The sequence below is a fragment of the Bactrocera oleae genome, chromosome 3 (genome assembly GCF_042242935.1).
Source record: "Bactrocera oleae isolate idBacOlea1 chromosome 3, idBacOlea1, whole genome shotgun sequence".
In the NCBI taxonomy this organism is placed as follows: domain Eukaryota; kingdom Metazoa; phylum Arthropoda; class Insecta; order Diptera; family Tephritidae; genus Bactrocera; species Bactrocera oleae.
This window is the reverse complement of record NC_091537.1, coordinates 56,645,650-56,664,066: the sequence shown is the minus strand read 5'-3', so window position 1 is coordinate 56,664,066 and position 18,417 is coordinate 56,645,650. Positions and strand designations below refer to the sequence as shown.

Sequence of the window (18,417 nt, the reverse complement as noted above, 5' to 3'; positions counted from 1 at the left end):
ATCCCGTAGCAGAGTGCACGAGTGGTTTCAACGTTTTCAAAGTGGTCGTGAGGACATAAATGAGAAAGGAGATGATTTGTTTTTATGATTCGAAGGGTATTGTCCACAATAAATTTGTTCCACCCGGCCAAAACGTTAATGCGGTATTCTACCTTGGAGTTATTAAGCGTTTGGTGGGCCGTAATCGACGTGTTCGGCACGAATATCGCGAAGATCGAAGTTGGCGTATTTGACCAAAAATCACATTTTAACAATCAACCACTCCCCGTATTCACCTGATATGGCACCGAGCGACTGCTATCCTTTCGGAAAAATGCATTTGCCGATGAAGGGAAAACGTTATGCAGACGTGGAAGCCATTCAAAAGGCTTGCACCGGAATACTGGCGGCCAAACCGGGTAACGAGCTAAAACACTCGTGCAAAACGCTGTAAAGCAGAAAGAGACTATTTTAAATAAAATTAATTGATTTTGTCGATAAAGCCATTTGTTCTGTCTTTTTTTTTAAAGTCCTGTTTACTTTGGTCGCTCCTTGTATATATTATATATAACTCTATATCTAACTCGATTAGTTTTAGGTGATACAAACAACCGTTAGGTGAACAAAACTATTATACTTTGTAGCAACAAGTTGCGAGAGTATAACAAAGAGTGTTAAAAATTGTTGAAAATTTATTAAAAATAAAAATCTTCTTACAAAGATAACCAAAAGCAAAACACGAACCACGCAAGCGCAAAATATTTTAAAATTCAAAATCACATTTTTTTTTAATTTTTAGTCATAAACATAGGATTTGTTTTATTTTTCAATCCGTTATTTAAAATTAGAGATTTGTAAATTATTTGTAATTAAGATTTTGGGAATTACAAAATAAAATAAAATTTAATTGAAATGTTAATTCAATTACTTTTTATGTTAATTCAATTGTATTTTTAATGAATTAATTGTAAGCCTGTTTTCAGGGCAGTGGATATTGGTGATCATGGTTCTCACCAATTTTAAGCATCAATAAACAATATGCATTTATATATTATCCATCTGCTTAATACATTTCCATCGTTACTTACACATCTTTTATTATCGTAATAAAAGATACACAATGAATAATTGGGAGTAATTTATTTACATTCAAATATTAAGCAAAAAATATAATTTTCGTTGGTTCAGTAATTTAAAGTTTTAGAAGAAGTTGATGAATCCGAAGAATGATCAAAATCTATTTTAGCATATGAATCATTTTCTGCACTTATTGCACTTATTGTTGGAAAACTAATATTTTTGAATTTCGCATTATCTTTGATACTGCATTGCGGCAGATCTAGCTTTGCGTAATATAATTCATAACTGGAGAAAGAAGTTGAAGATGTAAGCGTGGTAATGTGCGGTGTTTTATTTTCGTTTATACAGTTCGGAAGCACATGATCGCTTTCTCTAATATCTATAATGGTAAAAATGTTGGAGCATTGTTGAATCGAGCGACTGATGAAAGTTTGTTGGCGTTGGTCAATAGTGCTAATGGCTAGGAAGGCACGTTTGATGAAACAGAATATTTCTCATTTATTCCTGCTAACGGCAATTTTCGCTCTCTGTTAGAAGAGGATTCTGCTTCTTTAGAGCTGTAATTTTTACCATGTATGTTGTCTAGCAAAGAACATTTCGTACTATATTCCTCATGGAATATGTTTTTTGTAGTTTTAATAATTTTCTCAGTATCAACCATAGAAATACTTTTTTTAGTTTCAGTTTCTTTAATTGTTTTTGAAGTTGGTTGAACTGAAAGTTAGGAATATATGCACAAAAGATAAGTAATTTCCTCAGAGTTCGAAGTACTATCAAGTTTTACTTCTTCCAAATGGTGATTTCGATTTTCTTCATGTATGAATGTTGATGTCTGATAATCCTTTACTTCGTTTAACGATACATCAGAACACTTTCCACTGCCAGGTACAGCTTTTTCATTTGTTTTATTGATAGAACGTTTCGAAAAATTAATTTCCATTAGATCGCTCAAACAATCCACAGATACTTGACTATTTTGGACCAATATAGGAGCACTCGTTGACTTTTTATCACAATTCGTATTTAATCCCAATTTATAACCAGTATCGTCAGCCCCAAAATTTAAACTATTGTTACTAATACAACTCTGATTAAAGCGGGATCTGGGAAATAAAACAGCACGCTGTAAGTCACATTTAGGAATTTTCGCCCGAGATCCAACTGAAAACGCTCGGACTCGGATAGCGTTTTTGTCATGTAAAATCTCGTTCAAATTTCCCGATCGTTTGATTTTGTTTCTGTCTATCTTACTTCCAATTGAATACGATCGTTTAGGACGTTCCTCACTGTAAAATCAACAAATTTATTATATCAATATTTTGAAAATATTACAAAAATCGTATACTGTATTATTCCAAAAAAAATAAGCGAAAGTTGCAATTTAATATCCCTATTGTGGAGAGGTATCGTGTATACATATTTTTCTGGCGATTATAACAGAAATTTTCTTTGCGTTATTATACTCGAAACCGCTGATATTAAAAGTTATGTTCACATTTTCGAGAATTACTGTTTCGAGTATTTGGCAGCATTGATCAAATTTGTAAAATTAAACATAAAAAAAAATAGAAAACAATAAAGTTCTTTAAAATTTATTTAGTAGATTTGATTAATTTGTACGTTTCTACAAAATCTTTTGCGTTAAATGCCCAAGTTGTCGAATTGATTAATATTGCATTTTCAGAGGGTATGCATATTATGAAACTAGAAATTTTACAAACTATCAACTTATGAGAAGAGTTTGTGCTGATTCACACACGAATCTTTTGATGCCGCAACTCGTAGTTTGTTAGCGAGGGCGCGAAGAGAAAAGGCGAGGGCACCGAGTTATGATATTGTTTGTAACAGTTTGCTGTTACGTAGTTCGGTATTCCGTTTAATTTTGAAATTCTTTCCATCGTTGCAATTTCGTTCGGTTTCAAATAAATATTTAAAATGTGTTACCGATATTCCGCTAGATCACCAATTGATTCCTCTACTTGTTTATTTGAAAGACTTCAACGACGTTTGAATTGATCCACTTACTATGTATCTCGCCAAGTAAGTGGACTAAACAACACGGTGTTAACGAAGAATATTTTTGGAATATAGCTTTGTTCACCCTTCGGAAGAAATTACAAGATATTAACACAAGCATTTATTCCAAATAGCCCTGAGGTAATTTACTCTCATACCCAATAGAATCAAAGCTGTGCCCTCAGACTCTTTGATTCATTCTAGCAGATAGAGCTGAAAAACAATCGATAGTTTTATTTTCGTCTCACTATCGATAGTTTATTTTGACTATCGATGTTTTGTGTAGTTAAGGGCAGATTTACCAACAATTTTCATAATATTACAAAATCTCACTTAATAGAGCTACTTAATGATATAGTCTGGTAATACCAAATGAAAATTCTAATTTTGGATAACATCCCAGCAAGTCACGGCTACGGGAACTCAGTACATTAAAGGAATTATCGAGGAAACTAACACATAAGTCCAATGCATAAGAAAGATATGAATGATTACACGTACATAAGAGTTTCAATGAGAAATGTCAATTGGGCCTTAAGAAACTCATAGAAACTTTAACAGGAATCTCTTATGGAGCTGTTGGGTAATTAGTCGGTGATTTAACAGACTGGTGGCTTGCAGGGCTGGTAGCCTCGAGTTGCGCGAGTTGCCATCTCAACTTCCTTTGAGATGCTATCACAGAAGTCACCACGAATCGGTGCACTGGGATATTCGAATCAGTCTACGGCCACAAATATTGTGTGACGAATGAACATAATTAGGAACTACCGTTAAAACAATAGAATGACAAAAACTACATTTAGAACGGCGAAGCGGCGGACCGTATGAGTCAGTCGTGTATTAGTATTGATAACTTGCGCATTTGGTTTCAAATTCGTCACTACAGAAATTCGCTAAAATCATATACAAATTACATGCCAACAATTAAAGTTCAAAAGGAATGACATAAGTATGAGTACTAATGCCAAAGACAGTCAGGGCTGCAAACCATTCTAGTTACTCACTTTGCTTTTATTCTTTCCGAAATAAAATTTCACTTATATTTATATAATATAATTAAGTTAGTTTCTCTCTTTGCTTTTATTTCATTTTTTCGAAATACAATTTCACTTATATACAAAAATATTTGAATGTTTTTTTTAATGTTAAATACACTTTATCCACTATAACACTTTAAATTGTTCAACGTTAAAGAAAAATCTTGAGTTTGGGGCACTTCCGGACGGGTGTCGAGAAACAAAAAGGAGACCATTCTGGTCTGTACAATCCCTTTTGTTTCTTTGGGTGGTGAAAAAGATGTTGCTTGAAGTGTCAGTGTATAGTGTGGTTGGTTAGTTGTACATGCATATGGTTGTGTTGGTGGGTGATATGGTGTGTTGTAGGTGGTGTATGATGTTGCATTGTATTATGTTGTGTTGTATGATGTTGTGCGCTGGTTGTGAGCTTAGTTGTAAAAATGTCGCGGGATTAGAAGTCGCATGAACATCCCGGCCCCCCTAGGCGAATTAATTGCCTAGAAGTCTTTGCAACTATTGCAGAGTGCTCACTACGGCGTTCAATCCGGTTGCCCTTTGCCGCTGGTTGCGATGATCATAGGGTGGTGGAGGTGGCCGTGAGCGTGCCCCTCAGGATGGCTTCGGGCGATGTACTCTTTGGCGCTGGACGGGATTCCCTTGTTGTCTGTGCCGGTGACTGGTCTGTGTTGTGGACGGATTTTCTCGTCGAGGGAATCGATGGAACAAAGTATGATGCGGTCGTTGGCAATATTGACACGATCCGTCGGTCATACAGTCAAAGGTGGAGTGACTATCTGCCAAGCCAGTCATACAGTGTCCGTGGGCTCTGGCGATCTGTTGGCGTTGAGCGGGCTTCATGCTCTTGAAGATAGTGCACTTCTTCAGGACGTGAGGTCGACGGCATAGACTGCATCGTGGAGGCAGATGCTCATCAAACTGCTCCTCGTTTGCATCTCTGACTGCTGCTGCAGATGATTGGCTGTGCGGAGCCGTGGCGCTTTGCATCCTTGGTGCTGCGGTGGGTGGACCAGATGCTCTAGGCGCAGCAATTACGGACCTCAAATAATTTTGAATTATTGGCACATAATTTTGAATTATGATATTGGTTGCTTGGTTTGAAAAATAGATATATATATATATATATATATATATATGTATATGTAACTATATATGTTGCGGTTAATTTTTAATCGCGTTTGTTAGTGTTAGATTTACATGTACGGATTATAAAACGGTAGTATTTCGAGTTAAACGAATTAATTGTCGGTTTTGATTTTATTTATGCGCTTGTCTTGGCGGGGTTTGTGTAATCGGTTCTTGGGTGTTCGGAAGAAAACACAATTTTACTAATGGTCGAGTTAGTATACCAGTTTGTGTTCGTACGTCTACTATTCTTATGTGACCATCACGTCCCCGATGGACCTTTTCAATGCGGCCTAGTCGCCATTCTGTTGGAGGAAGGCATTCATCATGTATGATGACGCATTCGCCCGTATTTGGTTCCTCGTTTGGATCATTTTCCACCGATGTCTCTTATGGAGATCTTTAAGGTAATCTTCCTTCCATCTATGGCTGAATTCATGATGAAGTATCTTAATTTTTTCCCATCGGTCTATTAAATTGAGTGAGTCTCCTTCTGCCTCAGGTATGGCGAGAAGTGGAGCTCCTCTGAGAAAATGTCCAGGTGTAAGAGCTGTGAAATCGAAGGGATCTTGCGAGAGTGGTGAGATGGGTCTTGAATTTAGTACGGCTTCTATACGAGCGAGTAGTGTGGTAAATTCCTCATATAATTTATGATTACCTGCCGTTTTCTTTAAATGGGACTCAAAGCTTTTTACAGCTGATTCCCAGAGTCCGCCCATGTGGGGAGAACAAGGGGGTATAAACTGCCAATCGATTCCTTGTGGTTCATATTTTTTAAAAATTTCTGGGGAGACTAAATTTTACAAACTCTTTCTCTGTGGCTCTTTGAGCTCCGATAAAGTTTTTCCCATTGTCGCTCATAATTTTTGATGGAAATCCGCGTCGTCCGACAAAGCGTGCAAATGCTGCGAGAAAAGCCGCAGTAGACAGATCCGAACATAGCTCGAGGTGTACTGCCTTTGTCGTGAAACATACAAAGACAGCCACATACCCTTTTCTGAATGAGGAAGACCTTAACATAGAGGCCTTTATCTGGAAAGGTCCAGCAAAATCGACCCCAGTAATGGTAAAGGGAAGAGCAAAATTGCAGTGTTCAGGTGGTAAAGCTGCCATGATCTGCGTGCGTATTTTGTGCTTGTACAATGTGCATTGTTCACACATAAAAATCGTTCTTTTAATTTGTGGCTTTAGGCGCGGTATATAAAATTCTAGTCGGACCATTTGTTGCATCGAGCGATGCTCACCATGTAATGTAAGTTGGTGAAGATATATTAAAAATAAATAAATAAAATCGGGAATTATAATGGGATGTCGTGCGTTATAACTAAGGCTGGAATTCACTAGTCTTCCATGTGCCCGGATTAATCCTTTAGTGTCCAAAAAAGGATTTAAAACGAGAAGTGAGCTTCCCTTATCGAGGGGTCGTCTTTCGACTAACTTTGATTTTTACCGAATGAAATAGCGAGTTTGTGTATATGTAATAAGGAGGACCTTGGCATGTTGCATGTCGGAATGCGTTAGTTGTACGGAAGGATCATTTGTTATTCCTTTAACCTTTTGTTTGAGTCTTTGGATAAATTTAAACATGTAAGCGACTACTCTTAGTGCTTTTGGGAATGATGAAAATCGATGTAATATATCATCTTCATCAGGAGTGATATGAAAGTTTTCAATTCTCCGAATTTCAGGAGCTATTATATTGCGAGCGGGAGACTTTGGCCAGACTTCTTGTGATTCTGTTAACCACGTAGGACCGTTCCAACAGAGTGTAGTGCTGGTGAGATGAAGTGGTTTGCAGCCTCTTGTCCCAAGATCCGCTGGATTATCTGCACTTGCAACATGTTGCCATTGTGCTGGGCCAACTAAGTCTAATATTTGAGATATACGGTTAGATACATAAGTCTTCCAGGTATATGGTGGTTTTTCTAACCATGCTAAAACTATTTCTGAATCTGACCAAAGGTATATTTTGTGATTGGTTAATTTCAGATGGGTTTGGACAATTGAGACTAGTTTTGCTAACAGAAGTGCCCCATTCAGTTCAAGCCGTGGAAGGCTTAGTGTCTTCAGCGGAGCAACTTTGGCTTTGGCTACTAAAAGACGTGAAGATATTTTGTTATCATATTCAGTGCGTACGTAAACTGTTGCACAATAGGCCTTTTCAGAGGCATCACAGAAGCCATGTAATTCGACATTATAGTCAGGTGCGAAATTTACCCATCGAGGAATTCGAATTTCCGAGATGGTATGTAGATTGTTTGCAAATTGAACCCACTTTGTTAAACGTATGGGTTTTACTTGCTCATCCCATTCAGTGCCGTCTTGCCACAGTTCTTGAATGAGGATTTTTGCTTGAATCATTATTGGCGAAAGCCATCCTGCGGGGTCGAAAAGTTTTGCCACCGAGGAAAGTATTTGACGTTTGGTTATGGCGGATATTGCAGATATTGACTCAATTGTATATGAGAATTGATCTGTTATCGCATTCCATTGAATCCCGAGAGTTTTTGTAGTACTGGCCTTTTCAAATTTAAGGAAGTTAGTATCTAATAAGTCTTCCCCTTTTATGTTTTTTATTATCTCAGGATGATTGGATGTAATTTTCTTTAGGGGGAACCCGGCTGAATTTAGTGCTTTGATCACTTGAGATAGTGATTCGCAAGCTAATGAGAGGCTGTGGCTACCTTATAGAATATCATCAACGTATGTTTGTTTTTGTAGCACAGAAGTTGCTAAAGGCAAATTTGTTTGACAGGTTTTTGCCACTTCATGTAATGTCCTAATCGCTAAATAGGGTGCACAATTGATGCCAAAGGTAACTGTTTTAAGTTTGTAGTCGCTGATTGGACTATTACTTGATTTTCGGAAGACTATCCGCTGGAAATCTTGGTCATCTTTATGTACTAAAATTTGTCTATACATTTTCTCTACATCTCCATTGAAAACATATTTAAACATGCGCCAATTTAGTATTAGCAGCATGAGATCAGGTTGTAATGTTGGCCCTGTGTATAGTACATCATTGAGTGATTTGCCTGAGCTCGTACACTTTGAGGCATTAAAAACAACTCGTACTTTTGTTGTGATTTTATCTGGTCTTATTACCCCGTGATGAGGAAGATAAAAAAATAGATATCTACCTTTAGATATTTTTTCATATGGTACAGCTTCTTCCATATGATTGAGGTCAAGATATTCATCCATCACGTCATCATATGCTGATTTAAGCTCGCTTTTCTTTATCAAGCTTTTTTCCAAGCTTAGGAATTGCTGGACTGCTGATATTCTCGAGTGGCCTAGAGCTATCGTTTCTGGAAAGGTGGGCTTGAATGGGAGTCGCACAACATAACGACCATGTTCGTTTCTTGTTGTTGTGGACTGGTAATAGGCTTCGCATGCCAGGTCTTCTTCTGAAGGTTTTGTGATTTGGGGTAGTTCTTCTACTTCCCAGAATTTTTTGAGTTGATTATTTAAATATTCGTTTGAAATATTTTCAACTTGAGTTGTGAAGGAGTTAATTTTTTCTGTGACTTGGCCACTTAATATCCATCCAAAGATTGTGTTTTGGGCTGCTCTAACAATTTATTAGAGATTTTCTCTATACCTTCAAGAATTATTTGAGGTATTAAGTCGCTGCCCAATAATATGTCGATTTGTGATGGGGTATGACAGTTGGGATCTGCTAATTTGAGATATGAGCATTTTTCCCACTGATTTTTATTTACTTCATAGCTTGGAAACAAATTAGTGAGCTGCGGTAGAGAGAGACTATGGTGATTGGGCAAACTTTATTTGAATATTCACGAAATTTGAAAACTAGAATTTTTGACTGGCAATTTTAGCCGATTCTGAGCTTTTGATGATATAAAGGATCTTTGAGAGCCTTGATCTATTAATGCTCTTAATTTGAATAAATCTCCTTTATGTTCTATAGCAATGACCGCTGTGGGTAAAAGAATTTTGCTTTCATTCTCTGAATGAAGCGCTTGAACTTTTGCTGCTTTTGAGCAACATGCGTGTTCCTCTTTATTTTCGGGATTCGGTATTCGGGATTCGGGATTTCGAGATTACCTGATTTGGTTGTCGCGACTAGGCCCGTGGTTTTATGTATATGATTTTGGTTCATATTTGTAAAATTGGCTATGTGAAGCAATGAGTGATGTCGTCGTTGACAGTACACACAACTGAATTTGCTTTCAAAGTCTTTTGTCCCGTGAGAATTGGACAGACAGTTGATGCAAAGTTTATGATGTCGGACAAGATTGTTTCTATCTGAAACGGACATTTTTTTAAATTTCTCGAAAGATCTTATATTATGTCTTCCTTTACAGATTTCTCATAATGATTGCCAATGGTTTGTTTGATCTGACACGAATGTTTGGTTTCTATTAACGTGTCTATTATATTGTGTGTTATTACTGACTTGGGGTTTAAAAAAGTTTTTATTTGAGTCATTTCGATGACCTTTTGGCTTAACTACCTTTTTATCTACTCGCTCAGCTATTTCGTACTGAGTTGTTAAAAATTCTTTCATTTAATGCCATTTTGGCGATTTCTTTCTTGAAACTAGTGATTGCTCCCATCGTAGCAAAGCAGCATCAGGTAGTGTCGCTGCGCAAATATTTACTAGGATAGGGCCCACGATTCTGTGGATTAACACAGATAAGCAATTTGTCACTGTCGAGTATAGTTTTTGAAATTCTTGGCTGGTTTCTTGTTGAATTTTTGGTAAATTCATTGAAATATACACGGCAGTGAACATGTCCCGGAAGGACGGCCATTGATCATAACCTCCATGGAAAACTTCAGTATCACAAGCTGGTACCTTTAAAAATATACATGTCAGTATCTAATATTGTATCGTACGCTGTCAGAACGCGTGCCCATATATTATCTATGCTTTTAATTTTTAAATTTAGGACTGATTCTGTATTGTAGTTAATAGGCGAAGCCGAAAACCGTGTGCAGTATCTAATAAAACTGTCACTTTCAGTTATGAACCTTGACAGTGAATTGTCTTTGGTTCTTTTTTGTTTTGCACCCTGCTTTGAGCGTGTAGCTTCTGCGGGTGTGCCTTGTGCTTTATCATCATCAGCCATTTTTGGAATTTCTGTTCGTGTTCGTGGTTTAACCTCTTTTGATTTATCAGATTACATTTATAACTCTTTAAATTAAATTGAAAGCTATTAGCTAGCTATTAAAATAGTTTTGTATTAAATATTTGCTATAATACAGCTGTAGTAAAAAATTTTAGTTTTTACTAACTGATGTAAAAAAAATGTTTGTGCATATATGTATGTGTGTACGAAAAAAGGCTTTAAAGTTGAGATCAAATTCATGTATTCTTTTCATATTCAAATTCATGAATTCATTTACCACTATTAGTTTGAAAGATACAATAAGTTGTTATAATATATATATACATATTTATCATATCAGTATTGACATTTACTATTATATAATTACACATACTTTTATTGGATGGAATTTATACTTAAAGAAGTGACATATCTGAGGTCAATACAGCAAACGGCTACAAGCATATTACTTCGATTTACATTTTTAATAAGATATTTTATAAATCGCAAGAATAACTAATCGTACGAGTTCTTGATTACTCAGTATATAAGTTTATTAAAAAAATGTCTTCTAAGAAGTCTTTGTCTATACTTGCTCTTAAATCTGATCAAATAAATTGTATAGTTGAAAATGCTCTTTCGACCGACACTTGTGTTGCAGGAGCACCTAACGCGATCTCGGCTAAACTCTTTAACTTTTTCTCTGTATAGTTTTGCCGAAATTGCAAAATTTCTGCAAGTGGTGAAAGATGTTAAATATTGTTAAAACAATTAATTATGTTCACAATCGTTTTTCTAGTTGGTAAAGTTTCCTTTTTGTTTAATTGTTCAAGTATGAATTCCAGTTCCTAAATATTATATTTTAGATTTGAGATCAAAAATTTTAATCAAATATTTTTTTGCAAAATCTTTTTTCTGAGTCTGATAATAAAATCTGATACCTGGGGTCTAAATAAACGACAGCTAAAGCACTAGAATTAGTTAATTAATATTCCCCTCGTTCTGTTAATGCAGTCAGAAACTTGCGACTTAACCACCCAACGTTTTTTTCATGTTGTATCGATCGAGTAACGCATTCAATAGCTGGCTTATTTAAGTTTTCTAGTCGTAACAGATTCAACAAGGTATGTATGTTTAAGCTTTTTTTCTACGGATTTCACTTTGCTGCGGATTTCATCTATTTCCTTTAGGAAATCTGACACTGCTCAATTTGGGGTATGTGCAGCACACCTAATGACACTTATGGAGTTATGATATAAAAAGTTGCCTCAAATTCTTCAAACGTGGAATTTGGAATGGTTGCGCCGGAAATTTCTCCACTGTTTCCATCGTCGTCATCTCCGTCATCCATGTCAAAATCTAAATCTACAAATAATTTTTAGCTAATAAATATATTAATAAAATCCAAGACATATATTTTTAGTTACCTTGGGAATGCGTGACTTCATTTCCTTCTTCTTCAGTATACCAGCCGTTGATTTTGATGGAAGTTTTGAACATTTTTATTAAGAAAGTTTTAGACACATATCATATTCGCCGCATTGTCGACAGTTATGGAGTAATTTCTGTTTATATTTATTTCATATGATTTTAAAACTTCTATTATTATATTCGACAAGTTCAAGCCGGTGTGCTTTCTTTCCCAAATATTTCTTTTATTGACAGAATGTGTATTAGCAAATCGCCATTTTCAATGTATTGTGCATTGATTCCTATTATGAACCTAATTGACTAACACAGTCCATTTTTATGGAAAGTAGACTGCAGTAAGAAAAGACAATAGAACATACATATATTGATTCGGAGTAAGATTTAAAGTTGTTGGTACAGGACATACTATAAAGCTACACTTTACGCGTCAAAAGGCAAGTGTGGCGGAGGGCACACCTGGTGCGTACCCTCCAACGTGTCTAATTGTAGCTTTATATGTACATATATTAAAATCAAACTACTGGTTCTGCGTGGAAACTGTAACTTACCGATAATCAAGTGTAGATGTCATTGAAGAGCGCAGCTTAGCTGCCCTTTTTACGAAACCCGCTGTCTTTCATAAGTTTAAGTGGAGGACCATTTTTTGTGACTAATAGCTGTGTAACCGTAGCTGATGATGGCTTGTTCACAATGTATTGTACTTCGCAATATTATTCTGGTTGGAATTTCTTGCGTTTTTTTTCAGTAATTTCGCCAATAATTTTCTCGAAAATGTCAGTGTTTTTTTATGTGTCTCATAAAAGTTTCAGAGTGCTTTCCCCTCATTTTTAATTTATAATATTTACACTGACTTGTGTTAGACTTCTTGTCATAAACAAAGCTTTCATGTAATATTTATCAGGGCTATTAAACGGAGAAGAGTTGTTTAGGGAAATTATAGCTAAACTAACTATTTTCATACAAAATTCATTTTGGAAGCAGTATTTTGTAGAACTAAAAATTTTTAAAATGTTTTCAATTTAAAATATAGAGTACCAAAAATAGTTATTTTTTACATCAAAAGCGGTAACCAATATAGATAAAAAAAAGGAAATTTATGAATATTTCTAACCGAAACACTATTAATAAATTAAACAAAGAGTGTTAAAAGCTGATGAAAATTTATTAAAAATAAAAATCTTCTTACAAAGATAACCAAAAGTAAAACACGAACCACGCAAGCGCAAAATATTTTAAAATTCAAAATCACATTTTTTTAAATTTTTAGTCATAAACATAGGATTTGTTTTATTTTTCAATCCGGTATTTAAAATTAGAGATTTGTAAATTATTTGTAATTAAGATTTTGGGAATTACAAAATAAAATAAAATTTAATTTAAATGTTAATTCAATTACTTTTTATGTTAATTCAATTGTATTTTTAATGAATTAATTGTAAGCCTGTTTTCAGGGCAGTGGATATTGGTGAACATGGTTCTCTCTCCAATTTTAAGCATCAATAAACAATATGCATTTATACCTATATTATCCATCTGCTTAATACATTTCCATCGTTACTTACACATCTTTTATTATCGTAATCAAAGATACACAATGAATAGTTGGGAGTAATTTATTTACATTCAAATATTAAGCAAAATATATAATTTTCGTTGGTTCAGTAATTTAAAGTTTTAGAAGAAGATGATGAATCCGAAGAATGATCAAAATCTATTTTAGCATATGAATCATTTTCTGCACTTATTGCACTTATTGTTGGAGAAACAACATTTTCTATTTTTTGGAATTTCGCATTATCTTTGGTACTGCATTGCGGCAGGTCTAGCTTTGCGTAATATAATTCATAACTGGAGCAAGCAGTTGAAGATGTAGGCGTGGTAATATGCGGTGTTTTATTTTCGTTTATACAGTTCGGAAGCCCATTATCGCTTTCTCTATTATCTATGATGGTCAAAAATGTGGGAGAATCGTTGAATCGAGCGACTGATGAAAGTTTGTTGGCGTTGGTCAATGGTGCTAATGGCAAGGAAGGTACGTTTGATGAAACAGAATATTTCTCATTTATTCCTGCTAATGGCAATTTTCGCTCTCTGTTAGAAGAGGATTCTGTTTCTTTACAGCTGTAATTTTTACCACGTATGTTGTCTAGCAATGAACATATCGTACTATATTCCAAATGGAATATGGTTTTTGTAGTTTTAATAATTTTCTCAGTATCAATCATAGAAATACTTTTTTTAGTTTCGATTTCATTAATTGTTTTTGAAGTTGGTTGAACTGAAAGTTGGGAATATATACACGAAAGATAAGTAATTTCCTCTGAGTTCGAAGTACTATCAAGTTTTTCTTCTTCCAAATGGTGATTTCGATTTTCTTCATGTAATACAAAATCAAGTTCTTTAGTAGGCATACACAACTGATTTTGTTTACTGTTTGTGAGTTTTTCCTTAAATAGATAGTTTCCGTGGGAATACATTTGTACTTTCTTTCTTTTTACGCATGATGTAGATGTAATGTCACTTGCTTTTGTTGTGTCGGAAAAGCTTTCGTTTGAATGTGACAGGGAAATCTTGTGCATGGAATATATTTCTTGATTCAAAGGCTTCATTTCCAAGTATCCACTTTCTTCATGATTTATTTTTTTAAGCGAAAATGTTTGTAACATTTCACTAATAGGTTTTGATGTCTGATAACCCTTTACTTCGTTTAACGATACATCAGAACAATTTCCACTGCCAGGTACAGCTTTTCCATTTGTTTTATGGATAGAACTTTCGAAAAATCAATTTCCATTAGATCACTCATACAATCCACAGATACTTGACTATTTTGAACCAATTAGAAGCACTCGTTGACTTTTTATTACAATTCGTATTTAATCCCAATTTATAACCAGTATCGTCAGCCCCAAAATTTAAACTATTGTTACTAATACAACTCTGATGAAAGCGGGATCTGGGAATAAAACAGCACGCCGAGATCCAACTGAAAACGCTCGGACTCGGATAGCGTTTTTGTCATGTAAAATCTCGTTCGAATTTCCCGATCGTTTGATTTTGTTTCTGTCTATCTTACTTCCAATTGAATACGATCGTTTAGGACGTTCCTGACTGTAAAATCAACAAATTTATTACATCAATATTTTGGAAATATTACAAAAATTATATACTGTTATATTCCAAAGAAATAAGCAAAAGTTGTAATTTATATCCCTATTGTGGAAAGGTATCGTGTATACATATTTTTCTGGCGATTATAACAGAAATTTTCTTTGCGTGATTATACTCGAAACCCCTGATATTAAAAGTTATGTTCACATTTTCGAGAACTACTGTTTAGAGTATTTGGCAGCATTGATCAAATTTGTAAAATTAAACATAAAAAAAAATATAAAACAATAAAGTTCATTAAAATTTATTTAGTAGATTTGATTAATTTATACGTTTCTACAAAATCTTTTGCGTTAAATGCCCAAGTTTTCGAATTGATTAATATTGGCATCTTTAGAGGGTATGAATTTTATGAAACTAGAACTTTTTACAAACTATCAACTTATGAGAAGAGTTTGTGCTGATTCACACACGAATCTTTTGATGCCGCAACTCGTAGTTTGTTAGCGAGGGCGCGAAGAGGAAAGGCGAGGGCACCGAGTTATGATATTGTTTGTAACAGTTTGCTGTTACGTAGTTCGGTATTCCGTTTAATTTTGAAATTCTTTTCATCGTTGCAATTTCGTGCGGTTTCAAATAAATATTTAAAATGTGTTACCGATATTCCGCTAGATCACCAATTGATTCCTCTACTTGTTTATTTGAACGACTTCAACGACGTTTGGATTGATCCACTTACTATGTATCTCGCCAAGTAAGTGTACTAAACAACACGGCTTTAACGAAGAATATGTTTGGAGAATAGCTTTGTTCACCCTTCGGAAGAAATTAAAAGATACACAAGCATTTATTCCGAATAGCCCTCAGGTAATTTACACTCATACGCAATAGAATCAAAGCTGTGCCCTCAGACTCTTTGATTCATTCTAGCAGATAGAGCTGCAAAACAATCGATGGGACTATCGATAGTTTTATTTTCGTCTCACTATCGATAGTTTATTTTGACTATCCATGTTTTGTGTAGTTAAGGGCAGATTTACCAACAATTTTCAAAAAAATTACAAAATCTCACTTAATAAAGCTACTTAATGATATAGTCTGGTAATACCAAATGAAAATTCTAATTTTGGATAACATCCCAGCAAGTCACGGCTACGGAAACTCAATACATTAAAGGAATTATCGAGGAAACTAACACATAAGCCCAATAGATAAGAAAGAGATGAATGTCTAAGAGTTTCAACTAGAAATGTCTATTAGGCCGTAAGAAACTCATAGAAACTTTAACAGGAATCTCTTATGGAGCTGTTGGGTAATTAGTCGGTGATTTAACAGACTGGTGGCTTGCAGGGCTGGTAGCCTCGAGTTGCGCGAGTTGCCATCTCAACTTCCTTTGAGATGCTATCACAGAAGTCACCACGAATCGGTGCACTGGGATATTCGAATCAGTCTACTAACACAAATGTTGTGTGACGAATGAACATAATTAGGAACTACCGTTAAAACAAGAGAATGACAAAAATTACGTTTAGAACGGCGAAGCGGCGGACCGTATGAGTCAGTCGTGTATTAGTATTGATAACTTGCGCATTTGGTTTCAAATTCGTCACTACAGAAATTCGCTAAACTCATATACAAATTACATGCCAACAATTAAAGTTCAAAAGGAATGAAATAAGAACTCTAGTATGAGTACTAATGCCAAAGACAGACATATAGTCAGGGCTGCAACCCATTCCAAAACTCCATGCGGTTCGGTTCAGTGGTTCGAACCACTAAGAAAAAACTTTTACCGGTTCAAGAACCTGTTTATAAGTATCTCTGAACCGCGGTTCGGTTCAAATGGTTCAATATTTTATACTAACTGATGTAAAAAAAATGTTTGTGCATATATGTATGTATGTACGATAAAAGGCTTTAAATATTTTTCATGTATTCATTTCATATTCAAATTCATGAATTCATTTACATATTTCACATACATATTTATCATATCAGTATTGACATTTACTATTATATAATTACACATACTTTTATTGGAGGGAATTTATACTTAAAGAAGTGACATATCTGAGGTCAATACAGCAAACGGCTACAAGCATATTACTTCGATTTACATTTTTAATAAGATATTTTATAAATCGAAAGAATAACTAATCCTACGATTTCTTGATTACTCAGTATATAAGTTTATTAAAAGAATGTCTTCTAATAAGTCTTCGTCTATACTTGCTCTTAAATCTGATCAAATAAATTGTATAGTTGAAAATGCTCTTTCGACCGACACTTGTGTTGCAGGAGCACCTAACGCGATCTCGGCTAAACTCTTTAACTTTTTCTCTGTATAGTTTTGCCGAAATTGCAAAATGTCTGCAAGTGGTGAAAGATGTTAAATATTGTCAAAACAATTAATTATGTTCACAATCGTTTTTCTAGTTGGTAAAGTTTCCTTTTTATTCAATTGTTCAAGTATGGATTCCAGTTCCTAAATATTATATTTTAGAGTTGAGATCAAAAATTTTAATCAAATGTTTTTTGCAAAATCTTTTTTCTGAGTCTGATAATAAAATCTGATACCTGGGGTCTAAATAAACGACAGCTAAAGCACTAGAATTAGTTAATTAATATTCCCCTCGTTCTGTTAATGCAGTCAGAAACTTGCGACTTAACCACCCAACGTTTTTTTCATGTTGTATCGATCGAGTAACGCATTCAATATCTGGCTTATTTAAGTTTTCTAGTCGTAACAGATTCAACAAGGTATGTATGTTTAAGCTTTTTTTCTACGGATTTCATCTATTTCCTTTAGGAAATCTGACACTGCTCAATTTGGGGTATGTGCAGCACACCTAATTACACTTATGGAGTTATGATATAAAAAGTTGCCTCAAATTCTTCAAACGTGCAATTTGGAATGGTTGCGCCGGAAATTTCTCCACTGTTACCATCGTCGTCATCTCCGTCATCAATGTCAAAATCTAAATCTACAAATAATTTTTAGCTAATTATAAATATATTAATAAGATCCAAGACATATATTTTTAGTTACCTTGTGAATGCGTGACTTCATTTCCTTCTTCTTCAGTATACCAGCCGTTGATTTTGATGGAAGTTTTGAACATTTTTATTAAGAAAGTTTTAGACACATATCATATTCGCCGCATTGTCGACAGTTATGGAGTAACTTCTGTCTATATTTATTTCATATGATTTTAAAACTTCTATTATTATATTCGACAAGTTCAAGCCGGTGTGCTTTCTTTCCCAAATATTTCATTTATTGACAGAGTGTGTATTAGCAAATCGCCATTTTCAATGTATTGTGCATTTATTCCTATTATGAACCTAATCGACTAACACAGTCCACTTTTATGGAAAGTAGACTGCAGTAAGAAAAGACAATAGAACATACATATATTGATTCGGGGTAAGCTTTAAAGTTGTTGGTACACGACATACTATAAAGCCACACTTTACGTGTGAAAAGGCAAGTGTGGCGGAGGGCACACCTGGTGCGTACCCTCCAACGTGTCTAATTGTAGCTTTATATGTACATACATATG

At 34.8% G+C, this 18,417-nt stretch overlaps 2 long non-coding RNA genes and 1 pseudogene across 2 annotated transcripts; all 3 read right to left on the bottom strand.

Moving 5' to 3' along the window:
• Window positions 1-11,585: 11,585 nt before the first annotated feature.
• Window positions 11,586-11,930, bottom strand: LOC138855937 (uncharacterized). The gene is made up of 2 exons (XR_011395068.1): window positions 11,740-11,930; window positions 11,586-11,677 (listed from the first exon to the last, which is right to left on the bottom strand). It is a non-coding gene; the product is annotated as an uncharacterized lncRNA (long non-coding RNA).
• Window positions 11,931-12,993: 1,063 nt separating this feature from the next.
• LOC138856093 (insulin receptor substrate 1-like) lies at window positions 12,994-14,862 on the bottom strand (annotated as a pseudogene).
• Window positions 14,863-17,266: 2,404 nt separating this feature from the next.
• LOC138855936 (uncharacterized) lies at window positions 17,267-18,191 on the bottom strand. The gene is made up of 2 exons (XR_011395067.1): window positions 17,904-18,191; window positions 17,267-17,838 (listed from the first exon to the last, which is right to left on the bottom strand). It is a non-coding gene; the product is annotated as an uncharacterized lncRNA (long non-coding RNA).
• Between the last annotated feature and the right edge of the window lie 226 nt (window positions 18,192-18,417).